This window comes from Empidonax traillii, unplaced genomic scaffold (assembly GCF_003031625.1).
Source record: "Empidonax traillii isolate 1590-97213 ecotype Southwest subspecies unplaced genomic scaffold, ASM303162v1 scaffold384:size1533304, whole genome shotgun sequence".
Lineage (NCBI taxonomy): Eukaryota > Metazoa > Chordata > Aves > Passeriformes > Tyrannidae > Empidonax > Empidonax traillii.
In genome coordinates, this window is record NW_020955577.1 from 1,348,420 (window position 1) to 1,366,466 (window position 18,047).

An 18,047-nucleotide genomic window follows, 5' to 3' on the forward strand; every position below is an offset into this window, starting at 1 on the left:
GGTGTGCTGCAAGCAGAAACATGACCTTACAGGTAAAAAAAAAAAAAAAAAATCACACTGTTTGAACACAGCAAGCAAGCAGTTAATTGTTAGGTCTCAGTGAGGGAGCCAGGCTGTTCTACACAAAATGCTTACAAACAGTAAACAGACATTGAACATAGGAACCCATTAAACAGAGGGCAGTAAAGACACGTCTTTGACTAATGTTCTTTTCTTTAAAAGATAGAGACAGGGAAGAAAAGATAATGTCAGTTAAGGTAAGAGCAGATGATACCAAATAATTGCAGATGGTTGAATGCAGAAGCTGCAGGATGTACTTTACTATCAAGTGGGTACTTGATAGGAGCTATTTATGTATGAAGTGTTGCCTGAGAGAACCCACAGGGAAAAAGTGCCTGAGTGCTAGAGAGGCAGCTGGAAATCATGATGGAATTCAGGCAAGACCTGAGGACAGGATGAAGGGAGGAAGGAGGTTCAGCAAAGAATACCAGATGAGACTGGCTGAACATCATAATGAGAAAGAAGAGAAGAGCATTGAAGAGGAAATGAAAAATAGTAAAAACTTCCAGAATGGGTTTGTTGCTCCCAAAGACAAAGATAAAAAAAGAGGAAGAAACAGAAGAGAGAAGAGCTAGTGAGTCAAGAACAGCAGACAGGGATACTGGAAGGCTAGAAAAATAGCTGGGAAAAAAATACTCAAGAACAGCAGACAGGGATACTGGAAGGCTAGAAAAATAGCTGGGAAAAAAATACATTGAAGACTGTTCCTCTTTCCCTTTTTTTTCCAGTTCTCCTTCAGAGATCCACTCCAACAGCATGGAAAGGCAATTTAGGGACTCACTGCATTTAGGACCAATCTGCACTGGTGTTTTGGTTCAGAGTAGAACAGACGACTTCAATATTTCCACTTAGTTCATGCCAGTTTTGTTGGCGGAGCTGCTTGGTTTCCACCTTTAGGAGAAAACCATACCAGTAGTTGTTCTCTGAAGTATAAACGCAAAGCATGCCCCCTGAAAAGAATCTAAAGGGTCAATCTAAAGTGGGCTCCACTGTCACAAAGTTCTACCTCGCATGCATGAACATCAGAAAGTTCTTACACCAAAAAGTGTTTCTGTCACAACCTGAGGTCCTTCAATGCTATAAAATGAACCAAATGATGTGTATTTAACTGTCAGTCCCTGATTGAATTTCTAGCACTCCTTCCTCCTTCATCTTCTCTCATTCTAGCTTGGAATCATTATTTAACTTCCCTATGTCAGTTGCTGTCCATCCACCCTTTCTGATCTTCTTGTATTGGTCTCCATCCCTCTCGCTATGGTGAGTTGAAAAATTCCAGAAGATCCAGCCAGGAGCGGATTATCCTGTGCCATGAAAAGGCTGAATGTTTCTTAAACAGCAGGCTAACACTGTCAGTCTCAGAGGACTTGCACTATGATTGATACATGAAGAGGACTGAAGAGCCAGACAACCTTAAATTTGAAAGGATAAAAATCATTCTTCAAGTGCAAGACCAACAATCACCCTTTGGGGGCAGCATGGCAGGAGTATTCATGTTCTATAGAGCTTGAATAGATCTGGTGAGAACTATCTTTGCTTATGTCACCAATTGGCCATCCGTGCTCTGGGACACATGAAAATGTACCTGAAGCACAATCCCCAGCCACTCTGAGAGCCTGTCCATGCACCCCACAGAAAAGCACAACAAAAAGCAGAAACAGGAGTACTGTGGCTTGTTTCTAGTGGTTTTGGAAAGCAAATCTCGGTGTCAGTGCTCCAGAGTTCAATTCAGGTCAGTGTACTGTTTCTGTGCAGGTTTTTATAGTGGAATGGGAATAATATGATGTATCTGACACTCAGGTCATGATTGAGAAGAGATGGTGTATGTTGCAAAGGCTATTATTGCGCCTTTAAAAATGTTTGTGGTTATGAGCTGTGGGGGAACTCCTCCACGTGACAGATAGCTACATCAGAAGCTCCCCTCCTAGTCACAGCCCTTACAAGTGCTGATCTGTGTGCCAGTGACTGTGCAGGCAGCATGCCACAACACAATCCCCATAGAGAGGCTTGTACTTCACAGCACCTTCCTTTCCTTCAGCATAGTGCCTGATGGAACAAGGACTGTGTAAATCTACACAGAAACCACATGGATCCCACCCCTACCAATTCCGTCTCATTGCCTCCAATGAGAGGAACAGGCAAGTTCTCTTTTGGCATGGTATACAAGTCATGTAGGAAGTGCAGTAAAGTCACAAATTTCCTCTGTGCCTCTCTCTACCCCTTCACACTTCATGCAGTGAGAACTACTGTGAGCAGTGCAGAGGGGGAGGCAGTGCTGCTACAGTGCTGTTCTCAGATTTTCTACCCTGTAGTGCATACCCTGTCCCTACAGCATGGGAGTAACAGGAGCTTTTGGGAAGGGTGGCAAGTACAGAACTGCTTTCATTCCTGATTTTGGTGGGTAGCCTGCAGATGAGGGATCAGGAATGAGTGGTGGGTCCTGCAGGAGGAAGGGGAAAGCCATTCTCTGCCACTTTTGCTGACGTGCCATACAGCCTGATGGGGCCCTGAACCAGAGAATGATATATTGTTCAGCACCCGAGGATATGGGGGTGGAGGAAAATTTGTGCACTGGTAGGAATACCAGATTAGCTGTTTGCATGGTGCACATGGAAAGTCAGCCCAGAGCACTGCAGAGTCCCTATAGCACATAAGCTCAGTTGTTCCTCAGTGTGGACAGGCAGTCAGGGGTAGGAATGGAATCACAGCAAACACCTGAGGGGACATTTCTCCTGTGTTCAGGCCTCACCTGCTGCCCCAGGGGCTCAGAAAAGCAGGAGGCTCTAGCCCACTTTCCATTCAGTGAAAACAACAACAAAAAATCAACAGGAGGGAGTAATTTCTCTCTAGGAGCCTTCTCCTCTCAATCCCACTGCATAAAGCCGGATCTCCATCCTGCTGTTTCCTGCTTGCAGTCAGTCTTGGTGACCAGGTGCAGGAGCAGAGGGGTCCTCTGTTTTGATCAAGGGACCAGAATAACCCTAGGCTGGAGCAAAATCCCCAAATGCGCATAATGAATATGTGACAAACACAGCACCAGCTGCTTCTTTGATCCACTGATTTACTCCTGTTGTACCAAAGTCCTTGCTAAGACAGACACAGGTAGAAATACAAGAATTGACAGGTCCGTTGCTGCAGAAAATGGAGGGCTGGCAAAGATAAAAAATGGAGGCTTTTCAGAGAAATTAGTAATTCCTATAGCTGCAAAACATAGCTGGTACGAAAAACAGCTGTAACTGCTGTTCTTCATAAAGCATTAAAAAGATACTATACTTAGCTGTTTGTTTAGGCAGAAAGAAAACACAGATCTACACGTGTATCCTCTGCAAACATAACCCAGAATGAAAGTCAATGCAGTTATATATCAGTTGTCTAGTTTCAGCAATCCTCTCAGGGCCAGCTATAAATTACAGGAAACCTTTTCTACAACTGTGTTGGAAAGTGATCAAATCGATGTTTGGGTTAGCATCAGAAGGAAATTAAGGGGGTGTGGATGGAGGAAAGTGAGGGCTGGGAGAGAACACTAAAATACCGGCTGTAATTATAAAAAGAAAAAACAATTTTCACATGCATTACAGAGTTTGGTCACAGAGCTAAGTGCATCTTTATTTTTATGAGCTTCCCTATTATCAGGCTGTGCAACACAACCATGAAATTAACAGTCAAATACGGGCCTTAATCCTGACATAAATAACATTCCCAGAGACAGTATGAGGAGATTTGTCAGAAAAGTATGTTCAGAACTTGACCTCTAAAACTAATAGTGTTGGTGTGTCTCTAATCATAACATCTCATTTAGCTACCACAGAAAGGCAACTGAAACAGTAAAAAGTACAAAGTCAGTTGTTGCCAGATGGCTCTGTCTTTGCAGCCATTACTCAGAGAAATAGTATTTGCTCACACAAGGCAGCACACAGTAATCACTGGTGTAACACAGCTTATCAGACATTATCCAAGTTATCCAAGTTTCATGATAAATCTTTCCAAAAACAAGTTGTGGCAGAGAATCAATCTTTTTTTTTTTTTTTTTTTTTCAGGCATGCAGCTTTTGAGGGTAAAATCACTACTTTTTACTAAAGTCATAATAGACAAATTACTTGCTTCAGCGACTTAAAGAGCCTGTAATTAATTCAGCAAAACCTTAAGTGTCCTTTTAAACTAAACAGCTAGCTTGCAATCTGAACTCATGAAAAACAAAAGCTCACCAAAACATGGGTGTTTCAGCTGTTCTCAAATAAGTTTTTATATTTTGTAAGCAGTTTCCTGACATACCTGAAAGTTGTTATTTGGCTTTATGCTGGAACTGCTCAAACCTGATTTGAAGCCCGCTGATGTCAGCAGGAATCTTTTCTGTGACATGAGTAACTTTCAGATTACAGACAGTATTTCTTCAGAAATAATGGGACTACTCTAACCTCAAAAGCAATGAGAAAACTCTCAGTGACTTCAGCAATTGTAGGATGAAGACCACATTTCTGGACAGGGATCAAATTCTGCTAAGAAGGTTACCACACCTGTCAGAAAGAGACTTTAGCTGACTAGTATTTCCCAGGTATGGTGATAAATTGGATTGCTGATTCCTTGGTTATTGTCTTAAGTCTACAATTAGGTCTGCATTTGCCATCCAGTCAGTCACATGCTTAAAATTTGTCAAGTTTTGTTATTTCAAAACTCCTTTTTCTTTAACCACCATACAATAAAATGAAAGAAAAAAAGGGTAAAATGAAAAGTAAAGTCTCAGAACCATACATTCAGAAAACTGAAAAGGAAGCACAAAGGAAGTCAAGTTGTTGCTCTGCTCAGCGGTGAGGTCATGCTCCTCTTTCTTGCACAAAAAGGGGCAATATAGCAGCTCCCTGGAAATTGATCATCTGGTTATTTGGCTTCTCAGTTGCCAAATATCCTGTAAGGCTTAAGAGGAGAAGGAATATGTCCTGTTCCCCCTGTGGTACAATGATCCAACGTTTTACAAGAGCCGTTTATTTTACACATGAGAAGACAGTAGTACTATCACCAAAAGAAAACTAGGAGAGTCTGTTCATCCCAAGTTCTGCTTTCCAATTAGTTGTGATCAGCACCAAGTAGCTCAGGCAGTTTTTGGAGGAAAAGGCTTTAGAGTGAAACCAGTACTGTTCAGAAGTAGAATACAGATCCAGTGATCCATACGTCCAACCTCATGCCAGGAGAAAAAGATCTAAGTACTATGCCTCCTGCATTTGATATAGATAAGAATTTTTGAGTTGGAAAAGATTTTGAAAATGGTCTGAGATTCCTGGGAAGCTTATCTCTGGATATAATAATCTTGAAAATAATACAATAATATACAAACTGTTTTCGATGAACAGTGTTTTGGGATGAAAAGCCCTACTAAGAGTGTTTGTTTCACGTCCCTACTATTGGTATGTACAGACAGCAGCTGTTGATGTGTCTTCTGAGCAGGGATGTTTCACATTCAGAATTACACTGCTTCTCAGTGAAAGCAAGCAATTCTTTACCATGAAGATCTGAAATGAGGCCTCCTTGGTAAAAGGTAAGGCATAACTAATAATTTAGGTATTGTGTGAAGTATCTATTGAACATACTTTCAAGACATCAAGAGGGATTTATCTAACTTTCTAAGTACAGGCAGTAATATTGAAGAATGGGATGCTTCCTGGCACATACTTCATTACTGTTTGCTACACTTCATTTTCAAAAGAAAAATATCAGAGGCTTCTGATAGTACCCATAAAACCCATTTAATAATGGGCATACAGAAATATACAGCAACTGTATGTATGGACACTTTCTGTTTTTGCTGACACCAAAGAAACTAAAGCCAAATAGTCAAAGCAACTTAATTAATTAAGAAAGCATACACTCATAGGGAGGCTTTATTATCTTATTTGTCCTAGAAAATTAATTATGCGTAGTCAGTGTAACTGTAACCATAGTGCTGTCATTTCATGAGCAGTAAAACAAAGCAACCCATGAGTGCAGCAGTTTTAATAATTGCAAATTTGAACCACATTTCTTTCTCATTATGTTTGAATATACAAATTACTGTGCAGTAAATTTGAGGTTTAGGCACGATGTCACAATCTTGCTTCTCTTTTACAGAGAGCTATCCAATTCAGCATCAGTATAAAAGGAAAGAATAAATCCTATTCTCTTCAGTGAGATATAAATCTCAAAATGTAATTGAAGCATTACCTCCTGAATTCATTCTAAAGGCATGCAATACATTAGACACAAGAACCATTCCCAGTGCAGTAGAATGGCTGCATACTTGAAACAGAAATAGACAGGAAAAGCAAAAATTACCATTCCAAAGCTTCTTCAGCCCCATTGCCCATTAGGTATTTTATTTTCTTGTTTACAGTTATGCCGCAAACAGAGATTCAGCAGTAGTATAACTGGAGTTCAGCAGCACTATGTTTTGTTCTGATGCCTATATAATTGATAGAGGAAGATATTTTATTTACACAGCTGTGATGTGTTTTATAAACAGGTTGAATCCGACTTTCTGAAAGCTCATGGAGAGTTATTGTAAAGGAAAAAAAAGATAAGTAGACACAAGCTCCCATGTGTTTGACATCTTGCCATGTGTACAGATAGGACCAGAAATCACTGCCTTTGTCTAGTTTTTCTGGAAAGGGGCCAAAGCTTTTTAAGGACAAGCAGCACAACAGGTTCCTATCTGAGTATGGCTGCACCAACCACTGCTTCGTTGTCCCAAAGCACTATGACTAGTCCCAAAGCAGTAAGACTGGTTCCCAATACGGGACTAATATAGCTCCTGGGCTAAACATCATCTAGTACCTTCAAAAAAAAATAAGCAAAGCAGAGGCTGTTTCTCCATTGCTTTTAAAATGGCACTGGTATGACAGATACTGCTGTCATCACAGCTCCCAAGTGGAAAAGTAGGATTTCAATGTCAAGTAGCATTTGCTTTCCTCAGATAACCACATTCTTTATCATAAATTCTTTCTCTTCATCATGCATTTCCAATAATCTTACATTAGACTTAAAACAGCTTAAGCACAAACAATGCTCTGAACTAACAAAATCCCCAGTCCCATTTGTTTAGCATGTTGCATCAGTGGAAAGTTTTAACTCGATCTGTTAGCTGAAGGTCTTTTGGTCTGCTGAGTCACACACGATTAATTCTAACAATATTTTAATTTCCTACATGATTAGGTAACTAATGATTTGAGATGAGATTGGGTGTTCTAAACTGAATCAGAATTAACATTTTTTTTCTTTGATGAATTAATTATAATTGATTTATGAAGTGGCACTCTAGAGGGGCCTGACTTTGCAGTGCTTACTGATGAGGCTAAATTCCCATTGAAACCCATAAGGAATTTTCCTCAATAAACATTGAAGGATCTGCCCTTAAGGCTTAGAAGTTATAACCAGCGCTAGCCTTTGAGCCACTCTTAGGACTGCAATTACAAATACTCCAGAGCTATAATGCTAAAAATACATTTTGCTAAGAACTACAGCAGAATTTCTGAGTAATGTGTTCATGGAGTCATCCCAAGAGTTTTATGAGTTTTATGTCTTTCTATGAATGCAGTATTTTACTAGCAAAATAAATGCAGAAACTCAAGTTGGAAGTATGTGGGCAGTATAATCCTAAAGTGCTCTCCACCAAAACAACTGAGGGTATGCTATGCAGACGCAATTCAGTTTTCTCCACATTAACCATTCCTCTTAATCTTTCTCTTGCGATTTCTTGATGACCTCTCACAAACAAAATTAAGAAGCTGACTGTCTTTGATGGTCCAGGAAGGGATTCAAAATCACGCTCATTCAGTGTTTTTGTCTTTTCTTACTGGATTGCTTCCCACTATTAAATAGAGCTATTTGTTTTCCCTAGAGCAAATGGACAAAAGCTATTTTTTCCCAACAAATAATTTTAAAGACTTCAGTTCTGTGTTGCAATGAAATATTTTGTGGCTTTTTCTTTTCTATTTTTTAAATCAAGGTGTTGGCGTTTCAAGATCCTCTTCTTTATAGACTTATCAAGAAGCAAGTCTCCAAGAATGAACACATTTTAGAACCATTTTGCTGAGATAATTCCATATTGCTTTTTAAAGCAATCTGGCAAGTATTTTTGATGAAAAAGCTCCTAAACAAAAGTGGGTGCACTTATTCCAACTTGAGAACAACTTTAAAAAGCCATTTACTAGATATTAGTACATCTTCATTTTTGAAGCAGCTGTTGTATTAAATCTGCACATGAGTTATAGCACCTGTCATCTTCTGATGTCATGAAGTTGCTATGTAGGAATTTGGATAGACTTTTCTCCACTGGCATCAGTGGATGTTGAATCAGCCATGCAGGCTCAGTCTGGTCAAAGCTGAGGTTCAGTAGACTAAGAATGACCCCTGACGTCTGAACACAACTTTGATTTGAGTTTCAAAGCCTTAAGAGATTTCACCGTCTATAGGATTTTGCAGGGAGAGAAACAGGGTTTTCACTGCATTTCAAAGAGGTATGTCAAGGAATTTTAGGAAAAGATGAACAATCTGCTAATTCTCTGCACAAAGCAATTATTTCAATAGGGAACTTGAAAACAAAATCGGGAAAGAAAGATGTGTCCCTGTTGTGCTGAATGGGGAAAGCACCTGAAATCGCAAAGTTTAATTTCCTGAACTGTCATTATTTTGTGTAAAATAAGCATCTTCTAGAAGCTTCTATAAAGAATGAACATTATTCCTGTTGTTCACTATGTAGCCAAGTATTTCTCCATTGTTTTCAGAAAAACAGTTATTTCTGTTCATTTCTACAGAAACACTCATATATTGCACAGTGGTAGATGGCTGTGCAAGCACCGCTAAGGCAATAATTTTCTGACCCAGTCTCTAACCCAGTAGCATATTTAAAGATACATTCTTAAATTCTCTGATGAAAACAACCTCTGGATGGTGCTGGTTGATTGACTCCATGCACCAAGTGATGCATACACAGAGAAACCTTTTGTCTCTTTTTGGTGGAAGAAAGGGATTCAGTTTTATGTTCTTTTTCCTAACAAATCAGTGACTATCCCCAAATAAAACAGATTATGAAGGACCACAGGCTGGCTATAGTAACAACTTCAAGCCAGATTTTACTAGTTTTCCATCTTAGTAACATCATCTTCTGTCTGAAACCAGTGGCACTTGCACAAAGGGTTGCTGCTCATTAAGTACTCTGGGATCTAGGAAAACCACGGGTAAGTTCTGTCTGGAGTGCCTACATCAATCACAGGTCCCCTGCCTCCAGCCATGTCCCTAAAGAGTACAGGCAGCGTGAACGGTGGCACTGAAGACACCGGAGTTCACCTTTCCTCTGCATGCTGAGATGTCCCAACTATCTCACTGCAGCTGAAGATTCACTCAAATGAACTTTATTTACCATCTCCAGTTCCTGGAAGTGATGGCTGGTTTCCCCACACTAAGATGCAGTTGTGCAGTCCACTGTCACCAGTAGGTGCCACTTGCCTGGAGCTATTTGTCTTGCAGGACATGACAATGCTGTCCTGGCTGTGACACGGGACTGAGCTGAGGCCTCAGAAACCAGCTGCAAAATCCACAAGGGACTGTAGTGACTCTCTATAAACAAGAACACAAACTCAGTAGATGATGACACATCTTCCCGTTTAAAAAAAAAAAAAAATCCCTTGCCCCAAGTATCTATGCCCCACTGATGAATACCAGGTAAGTCCCCACTGATGGGAATGACTGTTATCTTATCCAACAAGGCACTGAAACCAATGCAACGCTGAAGACCAAGAGTATAAATACAAGTTTAAAAGTGATGTCTGAGTAGCAATCTGTAAAAATTACCACCTGGCACAGAGTAAGGTCTGCAAGTAGTCTTGTCAGAAAAGCATTTAAGGAATTCTGAAAAGGGTCCTTCTTAGATGCCATATGGATTGAGAAAGCTTGTTCCACACCTACAGTTTCTCCCTAAACAAACATCGTGCCTTCTGTCACAAATGAAAGCTGGACTGCATTATCTTGATGGCCCCTTTGCTTGGGTTTTGTGTGATTTAGATATTATTCTGAGTACTGACATTTAACATCTACAGTGTGAGTTGTGTTTTAATATTCCAAGCATTCAGGGAAAAGGTATCAGGCTCTTTAATCCAAATGTTAATTTGGTTTTCTGAAAAGCATCAGGATGAATTCTGATCAGCACTTCTGCATTAGCTTCTGAGCTAAGTTTTAATACCATATGTAAAGATGAAAGAACTGATCAAATGTAGAAACTACCAGCTGATTTATAAGGTCAGTATTACAATGGATAAGTTGTCTACAATCCGATTCACTTTCTCAACCTTGCACTGGTCTGCAAAATTGGATCTCAGTACAAGCATGAATAAAGTGTGGTCTCCCAGAAGACTGTTGAGTGAAGCTGGCTGAACAGTAGCATTTCTGATTTGTGAAGAAGTTTTGGAGGGAAGCAGGGAGGGTTATTTGGTTTTACTCTGAGTCATGTAAAGAATACTTCTTTTAATTTCCCATGAACTGGAAACTGAGACTATTTCAGTCTGACAATCCCAGCACATGAAACTTCCTCCAGGAAATAACCTCACTGCACCCAGCAGCTGCTCAGTGATATCAACATTCTTGGTACTTTCACACTTGCTAATTACCCACCCCAGTTTCTCCAGCAGCTGCCAGGGCACCCCAGCCCTGCACCCCCCACACAGCCACCCTGTTTCCCAGCTCATAGCCCTGCTTCTCCAATCCTGCCCCTGCAACTACACCCTGGAAACCCATTTATCAGCAGCTGGCCAAAACTCCCTGATTGCCACAGCTTTCAGGTTCCAGACTATGGAGATGGAATCTGTCAAGCCTCTCAGCTCTGCGGCAGAAAGATGGGAAGCCCTGGAGCATGTAGGGCCTCTGCTCTTGAGAGTCCTCATCCACCACCACTGCTGTATCAGGCGATCCAATGCATTTGATTGAAATTTTATTTAGCATAAATAGTTGCAGAGAAACATTTTTTATTTAGGGAGAAAACATTAGTTTCCAGATCTCTGATGTGCACAGATAATTTCTACTGAGAATATAAAACAAGAAAAACCATAAGTGGCAGGCAGACCTCTCTGTCTCACCATGGCATCATTTTCCCTGAAGGCAGGTGTCTATATATATCTGGAGAAGAGAAGTGGACCCTCATTCTGGTTGCCTTATCAGTGAAACAGACTTCCAATAAAGGCAGTGGTTTTTCTGTGTAGGATTCCAGGGTATGATTTATTCCAGCATGGAAAAATTTGCCTTTTCTAAGTCATGAAAAAAATCCTATAAGAGCAGTGCTTTATTTAAAATTGCAGACTTCTGTATTTCCTGGGGTGCTTAAGACTGAGTTCAGATTAATATTAGCAAGATGCACTTAAAATGATGAATTTACACATACACACTGTAAAACAATACTACAATTTTCCTTTTCTAAAGTACAGTTTATAGAAATAGAAAATTATTAATGAAACTTCTGAACAAGAACAATACAAAATGTAGCTCATTCAAGACTCCGAGATTACATTTATACCACTAATCCAAACATGTTCAAAACAGTTTCCTGGCATTAAGGAATGCAATAAGCCCCACATATACTGTCTTTGCTTTGAAAACAGGGTATCCACGTCCCAGCTGCACGTCTCAGGCCCATGCTAGCTCCCAAACTGCACCCAGCAATCCTTGGGAGAGCTTTAAATTGGGTGAGGACAAGAGTGTGCCAGAGGCTGCTCCAACAGTTTTGAAGTATGATGATATTGAAGCAATTGCGAATGTAGCCTGAGATATATCCACCCTTACAAAGCCCTAAAAACTCTGAGATGCTTATTTGTCAGAATTGTGTAAATACCACTCAAGTAAGCAACCTTTTCATCGTACCAGAAAGCCCCTGGAGTTTGGTATGTATAATCTGGGACAGTTACTAATGATCTGGGTCAATTATTAATGAGGATGAGCCAAATGAGAGGCTTGTTTAAGTACAATATGTTGACTTGGAGCTTTAATTTCAATCTTTCAGGATTTTTCTGCCATCTAAGCATAGTTACCCACAAAGGACTAGATGCACGCTAGAAAGACAACAGGTCTTGAATCTGTCTTCAGATTCAAGAGGAAATCATCACTTCACTGAAGTGTTCTGATTTTCTACTGGGAAATATCACGATTCTATTAAGAAAAGCTAAATAATTTTGTGGTTTTGTGGGGGAAAAGAACTATCATATTATTTCTGCTGTTAAACTGAGATGACATATTTTTTGTCTGACTCTGTAGCTGCCTCTGCTGCTGTAGTCTCAAGTGAACTAAGTCTGCATTCCCCTATCCACATTTTTGTCTATGAGTTAATGAATATAATTCAACAAGTAACAGAAAAATCTTATTCGAGAATATCAAAATATTTTGCCTAATGTTGACATTTCTTATTTGGCATACTTTTGAACTTTTTCTTCCCTATAAACTTCTGGCCATATTCTAAATTAACAAAATTTGTCGCTACAGAAACTGATTGTTGAACGATTTTATGACCCCATTTTTCTTACTCCTCTGGTGGACCCAAAAAAACTAAGACATCTCAAAATTTCTGATTCTATGACACTGAACATTGTTCAAAATTATGATTTCTTTTGTATCTATGACAGTTCAGAAAAGTCAATTATGTTCATGTTTTTAGCCCAAAGGGTTTTTCTCTTTCCATTATATTAACATCAATATTGCATTATATTGCCTGTAACTAGTACAGAAGAGGCTGCAACATTTTCCCACATGACGCACAGATCATTAGGAGGACAGACAAGAAGGCATAAGAATTGACAAAAGTGATCCAGTTTTAGTCACAGAACTTCCAACAGTATAGTGACTACATGGCCACAAGTCTCCTTTCACCACAAGAAATAACTGACAGTCTTGATGTAATTAAATGATTTGTGTAAAGTGATAAAGGAAGTCAAGAAGACAATCTAAATCATGTTAACTCTTAATCCCAATCAGATATGCTGACATCCAGTATACTCACTTACGTCTATGTAAGCACACAAAGGCTGTAAGGAAGACAAATTAAAAAACTCCACACATTTAGCTCGTGATTAATGAAAAATTTTATTGGACTCTACAACATACATTGATCGTTTTTTTCTCTGCAGTTTTGCAAGGACAAGAGCATCAACCCACACAGAAGCCTTTTTGTCTGTGCTGTCCATAACCCATAGATAAAAAAAAATGGAAAGAAAAATCTTTCACCATGGTAAATCCAGCATGTCGTACTCTTTATTACTACGATATGTTCATTTCACTGTTACCACTATGTACAATGCAAATCTTTCACAATGCCTGCAGACTCTTCTCGTATTCTTGTCAGAACTACATATATAATAATAAAAGTCAGGATGATGATGAGAGGGACAAGCTTTACACTACTAACAGTCTTCAGAGAAATACAAGCCATAGGGCCTCTTGATACTCCAACAATATTACACTCAGTACAAAATGTCAAACATTTTGTAACCCATTCCCTAGAGAATCTTCCTAAAATCAGGCCGCTTCATGTTCTGCATCTATTACTTTTGCCTTCCTATGTATGTTCCTTATATACTTTTCATCCTATAATTGGATTTTCGGAAACTACTGCCACATTTTGTTAATGCCATTTCAAAAATTTGGTTTCTAATCAAACATTCAGTACAACCTGAATGCAAATGCTATTACGGAGAAGTGTCTATCATGGTAAAAATAAATTTAGCCTGCAGAGTTTGCTGAGAGGGAAAATTTTTTCTTATTATCAAACTGAAAATGAAGAATTATGTCAAGCTAGAAGGGAGTATAACTGTATCCTATATATAATGATTACTTCTTCAGAGAGTTGTACATAGAAATGCTAAGACTACATCATTACTCCTCTGTGTCATCAATACTGAGCAAAAATCCCATAGCAATTTTTTCTATATAGTCATTATACTAACAGTCAATATTATATCCCAAAATTAAATATGCTTGAATATTAATAAACCAAAATTAAATGTGTTTAAATATGAAATAATAATCTACTTATCCTTTAATTATTCTATTGTATAATATTAATGCAATAAACTGTCAATAATTTTTATTTAAGACTATTTTGATACGCAATCGAGAGGAAGTTATGGAAAAGATCAAATGTTTTCATTCTAGTTGTACTGATTGTGAGCTAGGATATGGCCAAGCTCCCATTTCCAACCTTGCACCAATAACACAATCATGCTTTTCAAGGCAGAGGACGTAACATTTAAGTAGTACAGAAACATGATTAATGAATAACTTTGAAGTAACATATTGAGCACAAAGTTCACTCAAAATCCAGATGCAGAAACAGTCACCACAACAAAATTATTCTCCAAGATTTTTTTTTTTGGTGCTATATTACCATTAGAGTTATGTCTTTGTAAGTGTGAGGGCACAGCTTACAAAAAAGCCACTGAACATTCTAAATATATTTTTTTTATTTTATTAAAACTGATCCTAAGAAGTCAATGTGAATTTATTCTGTAATTAGATTGCAGTAACCAACAAATATAGTGTGGTTGTAATGATTTATACCAGAAGAGCAGCATGCAGTGTGGATGCAGAACAATGCTTTACGATGGAACTAACAAAGGAAAGAATAAAGGGAAAACAGACTGGAAGGGAGAGACAGGAGTCAATAAAATAGAAGCTACACAGAGAGATCAGGAGCCCACAGAATGAAGAGGAACTATTCATACAGGTGTATATATACAAATACAACACACAGGCAGGCATGACAGGCTAGAAAGAGGTAGTGTGTTACTCAGACATACACTCAAATTAGGGACCAATTGGTCATATGGAAGGCAACCTGTTCACACACATCCCTTCATTTCTGAATAATATAGTATTTTCTAAATAAAGACAGTTGGTTTTGAGTTGCAGTAGAGTCCCTGGTCAGGATGATTTGGGGCAAGACCTGAAATGGTTTGCACTCTTGGCCAGTAAAGAATTTCTAGGATTCAAGAACTGACATCCAATTTGAGAACACCTTTATAACAAGACACAGAGCAGTTCTCTCAGGCAGATAAGAAAATTTAGCTCCTTATATATAATCAGGAAGGTCCAAACTTAAACTGACAGAAGATTTCAGAAAGGCTGACTTCAAGAGGTTAATTATAATTTCTGCAAGTTTTACTTACATGAAACTAAAAGATTACTTTTTGTACAGCTGTGTATCATACAATTGCAAAGCAACATAGTAATGACCATGTTGTTTCTAACTGAAGTTTTAACATGAACAGCTTGTTATTAAGACTCAATTACAACCCAACACCCCAAACAGATGCCAGAAATACACCGGAACTTCCCTTCTGATCAGGAATCAGTCTGGCTCTTACAGCTGCAGTGATTGAATCATCAAGAACTACGTGCAGTAACGTGGTGGCACAGAAGTAGACGTCTTGACATACTCAAAGCAGAGCGAAGCATTTCCCTGCCCCCAGTGCAGCCACAAGAGCAATTTCTTGGAGGTTGGACAAGGCCTTTCCTTCTGCACACAAATTAAACAGGCACTTCTGATTTCAGGTTATTAAGCCACAATAATTACTACCTGTTCCATGAACAAATTCTAACAAAAAGAGAATCTGCACATATCTTTCCTTTCCCTGTGTGATCTGAAATAAGAACTATCTTCCCCTTCTGGACTTCACAGACCTCATTTTCCTTCATTTTTGAGATCTGAGGTACACATTACAATTCTGTTTTCAATATCAAAACCCAGTTCTGTTCTTCCTCAGAATCCCATTTTACCCCATATCAATTGCTCACATGAAAAGAACTAATACCAAGAAACTAATATATATTTAGCTGACTTTAATGTGACTTAGCAGCTGGAAACACGCACAGCTTGTACCGTGAGAACGCCACGCTCTGTGGACACCTATTTGGAAAGCAGTGGTAGAACTTTAAATGCATTCTCCAGCTATACATTCTTTCCAGGAACTTTTGCCACCTCCAGAGCTCCAATCAGGCTCCATATGCCATGTAATTTCAGTTGTAACAGGTCTCTCCCACTCAGAACTCAGCTGTCAATAAGAAGGAGCTCTACATTGGAGGGGGAGACATGCCCAGCCCGCAAAAGCAGTGGACTCTCAATCAGTGGTGATGCAAGGAGATGCAGAAAATGAGAAAACATAACAGAAATAATGCACTTAATTGTTTTATAGAGAGAATAAAAAGGATCTGTTTGCAATTGTTTGCAATAAAAACTATGTGTAATATTTTCAGTGTGTAGCTGTCTTAATGCTAAGGGGGTGTGAGGCACTGGAACAAGTTTCCCAGAGAAGTTGTAGATGCCCCATCCCTGGAAGTTTTCAAGGCCAGGTTGGATGATGCTCTTAGGAACCTGATCTAATGGAAGGTGTCCCTGCCCATGGATCGAAGATTGTAAATAGATGATCTTTAAAGTCCCTTCCAACTCCAACCATTCTCTGATTCTATGATTCTGTTACTTCTAAGCCTTCAAACTCTAAGATGCTTTCTGCTTAACCTAAGAAGCTGTGTTGTGGAGTTTATGGCAGCATTTCTCAACCTCTGTTAAATTCACCGAGTAAAGTTTAGAAGTTCATGCTGACTGCTAGAAATTACCAGAGCAGAATAGTCATTCTGGTTGATTACTATTTTGAAATAGTCCATTTTGCTTCTAATACACGTCAGTGCCAGCAACACTCACCTTTCCACATTGCGGAGAAAAGTGTTCATCAAGCCCAGCATCAACTTCAGTGAGATTTATCTTTCCATCATATAAGCAAAGTTGGTTTTGTAGTTAGCTGGGGTACCTTAAAACAGCAAAAATCAAAAGCACTCTACAGCTGAACTGCAGCCATTTACTTGTAAGGGCAGGGAGTGTTGCGTTTTGCAGACCTCTGAGCAGTCAATCAGATAAAAACTGTCTCCTTATACTCATTTTTTACTAGCAATATAGTAGAGTTCACTGGTGAACTTCTGAGTATTCACTTTGCATGATTTACCTCCCATGCAACTAAACTAAAACCAGAGATTAGAGAAAGACTGACATTGTGCCCTATCCCTGTAGTAGACATGCACAGGTTAATTCCAGTGACAGTAAGCTCCAGAAAAGTTTCACAAAACAACCTTAAGTCTAGTACACAAGGTTAACCATATAACCCATTTTTAGCAGTGTATGCAGTCATATTTCAAGCTTGTATTATTGTACAGTAGAGCAAAGTTACTTCGCTCTAGTGATCCTAATTTTATTTTCAACTGCTTTTCCTCATTTGAAATTTGCAATTCAATGCAATCAATTTCACTTCGCTTAAACACTCTAATGTGCTCTAATAAAAACAGGCAATTGATATTTTAATTCTGTTGTATTGAAACTAGCACTGTATTATGAACACATATGACAAAATATAGCAAGCACCATGGCAGCTCCTTAGCGGAAGGTACGTCTCCAGTTGTGTGAGGTATAACACCAGCCTGCATGGCACTTTTAATTTCAAAAGGCTAGAAGGTACTTTACAAATTACACCTTTAATTAAAAAATCATCTTAATTCCCGTCTACTGTTTCTGAGATGCATCAGACTAGTCTTCTAACACTTCATAGCAGTACCACATCATAATTTAAGGGACCACTCTTGCAAATATTTTTTGGTGTGAAATCTTTCACTGGGACAGGATCTAGGACAGCAGAGAAGACCGTAATTCACATGGATGTTGCATGGAGATAGAATATATAGAGGTAAGATGTAATTATAAGAGATAGATTCTATGAGTTTTCAGAAAATCTTTTCTGAGAAAGGCGTAAAAACTTCCTCCCTTCTATTGACTGGGTCAGAGGAAGCCAGGGGAGAAATTAAACATTTTCTAAGTTTTGTTGTGTGTTCCCTTGCTGGAAATTTTTTTTTAGACAATAGTTATCACCAATAATCTCATAAAGAAATAAACAAACAGAAACACTAAGTAATGTCCTTAATTATCATTGATTAATAATCAGAATCTGATT

At 38.8% G+C, this 18,047-nt stretch overlaps 1 protein-coding gene across 2 annotated transcripts in view; it reads right to left on the minus strand.

The window, feature by feature from the left end:
• CALCR (calcitonin receptor) overlaps positions 1 to 18,047 on the minus strand; it is a 157,298-nt gene that overhangs the window by 116,663 nt on the left and 22,588 nt on the right. The window contains exon 1 of one of the 2 annotated variants that reach the window (XM_027893228.1): positions 4,330 to 4,462. The exons of the other annotated variant lie outside the window; for it this stretch is intronic. The gene's annotated coding sequence lies outside the window, so the exon portion shown is untranslated. Of the gene's footprint in view, positions 1 to 4,329; positions 4,463 to 18,047 lie in introns of those variants that run through there. 2 annotated transcript variants of the gene reach the window in all.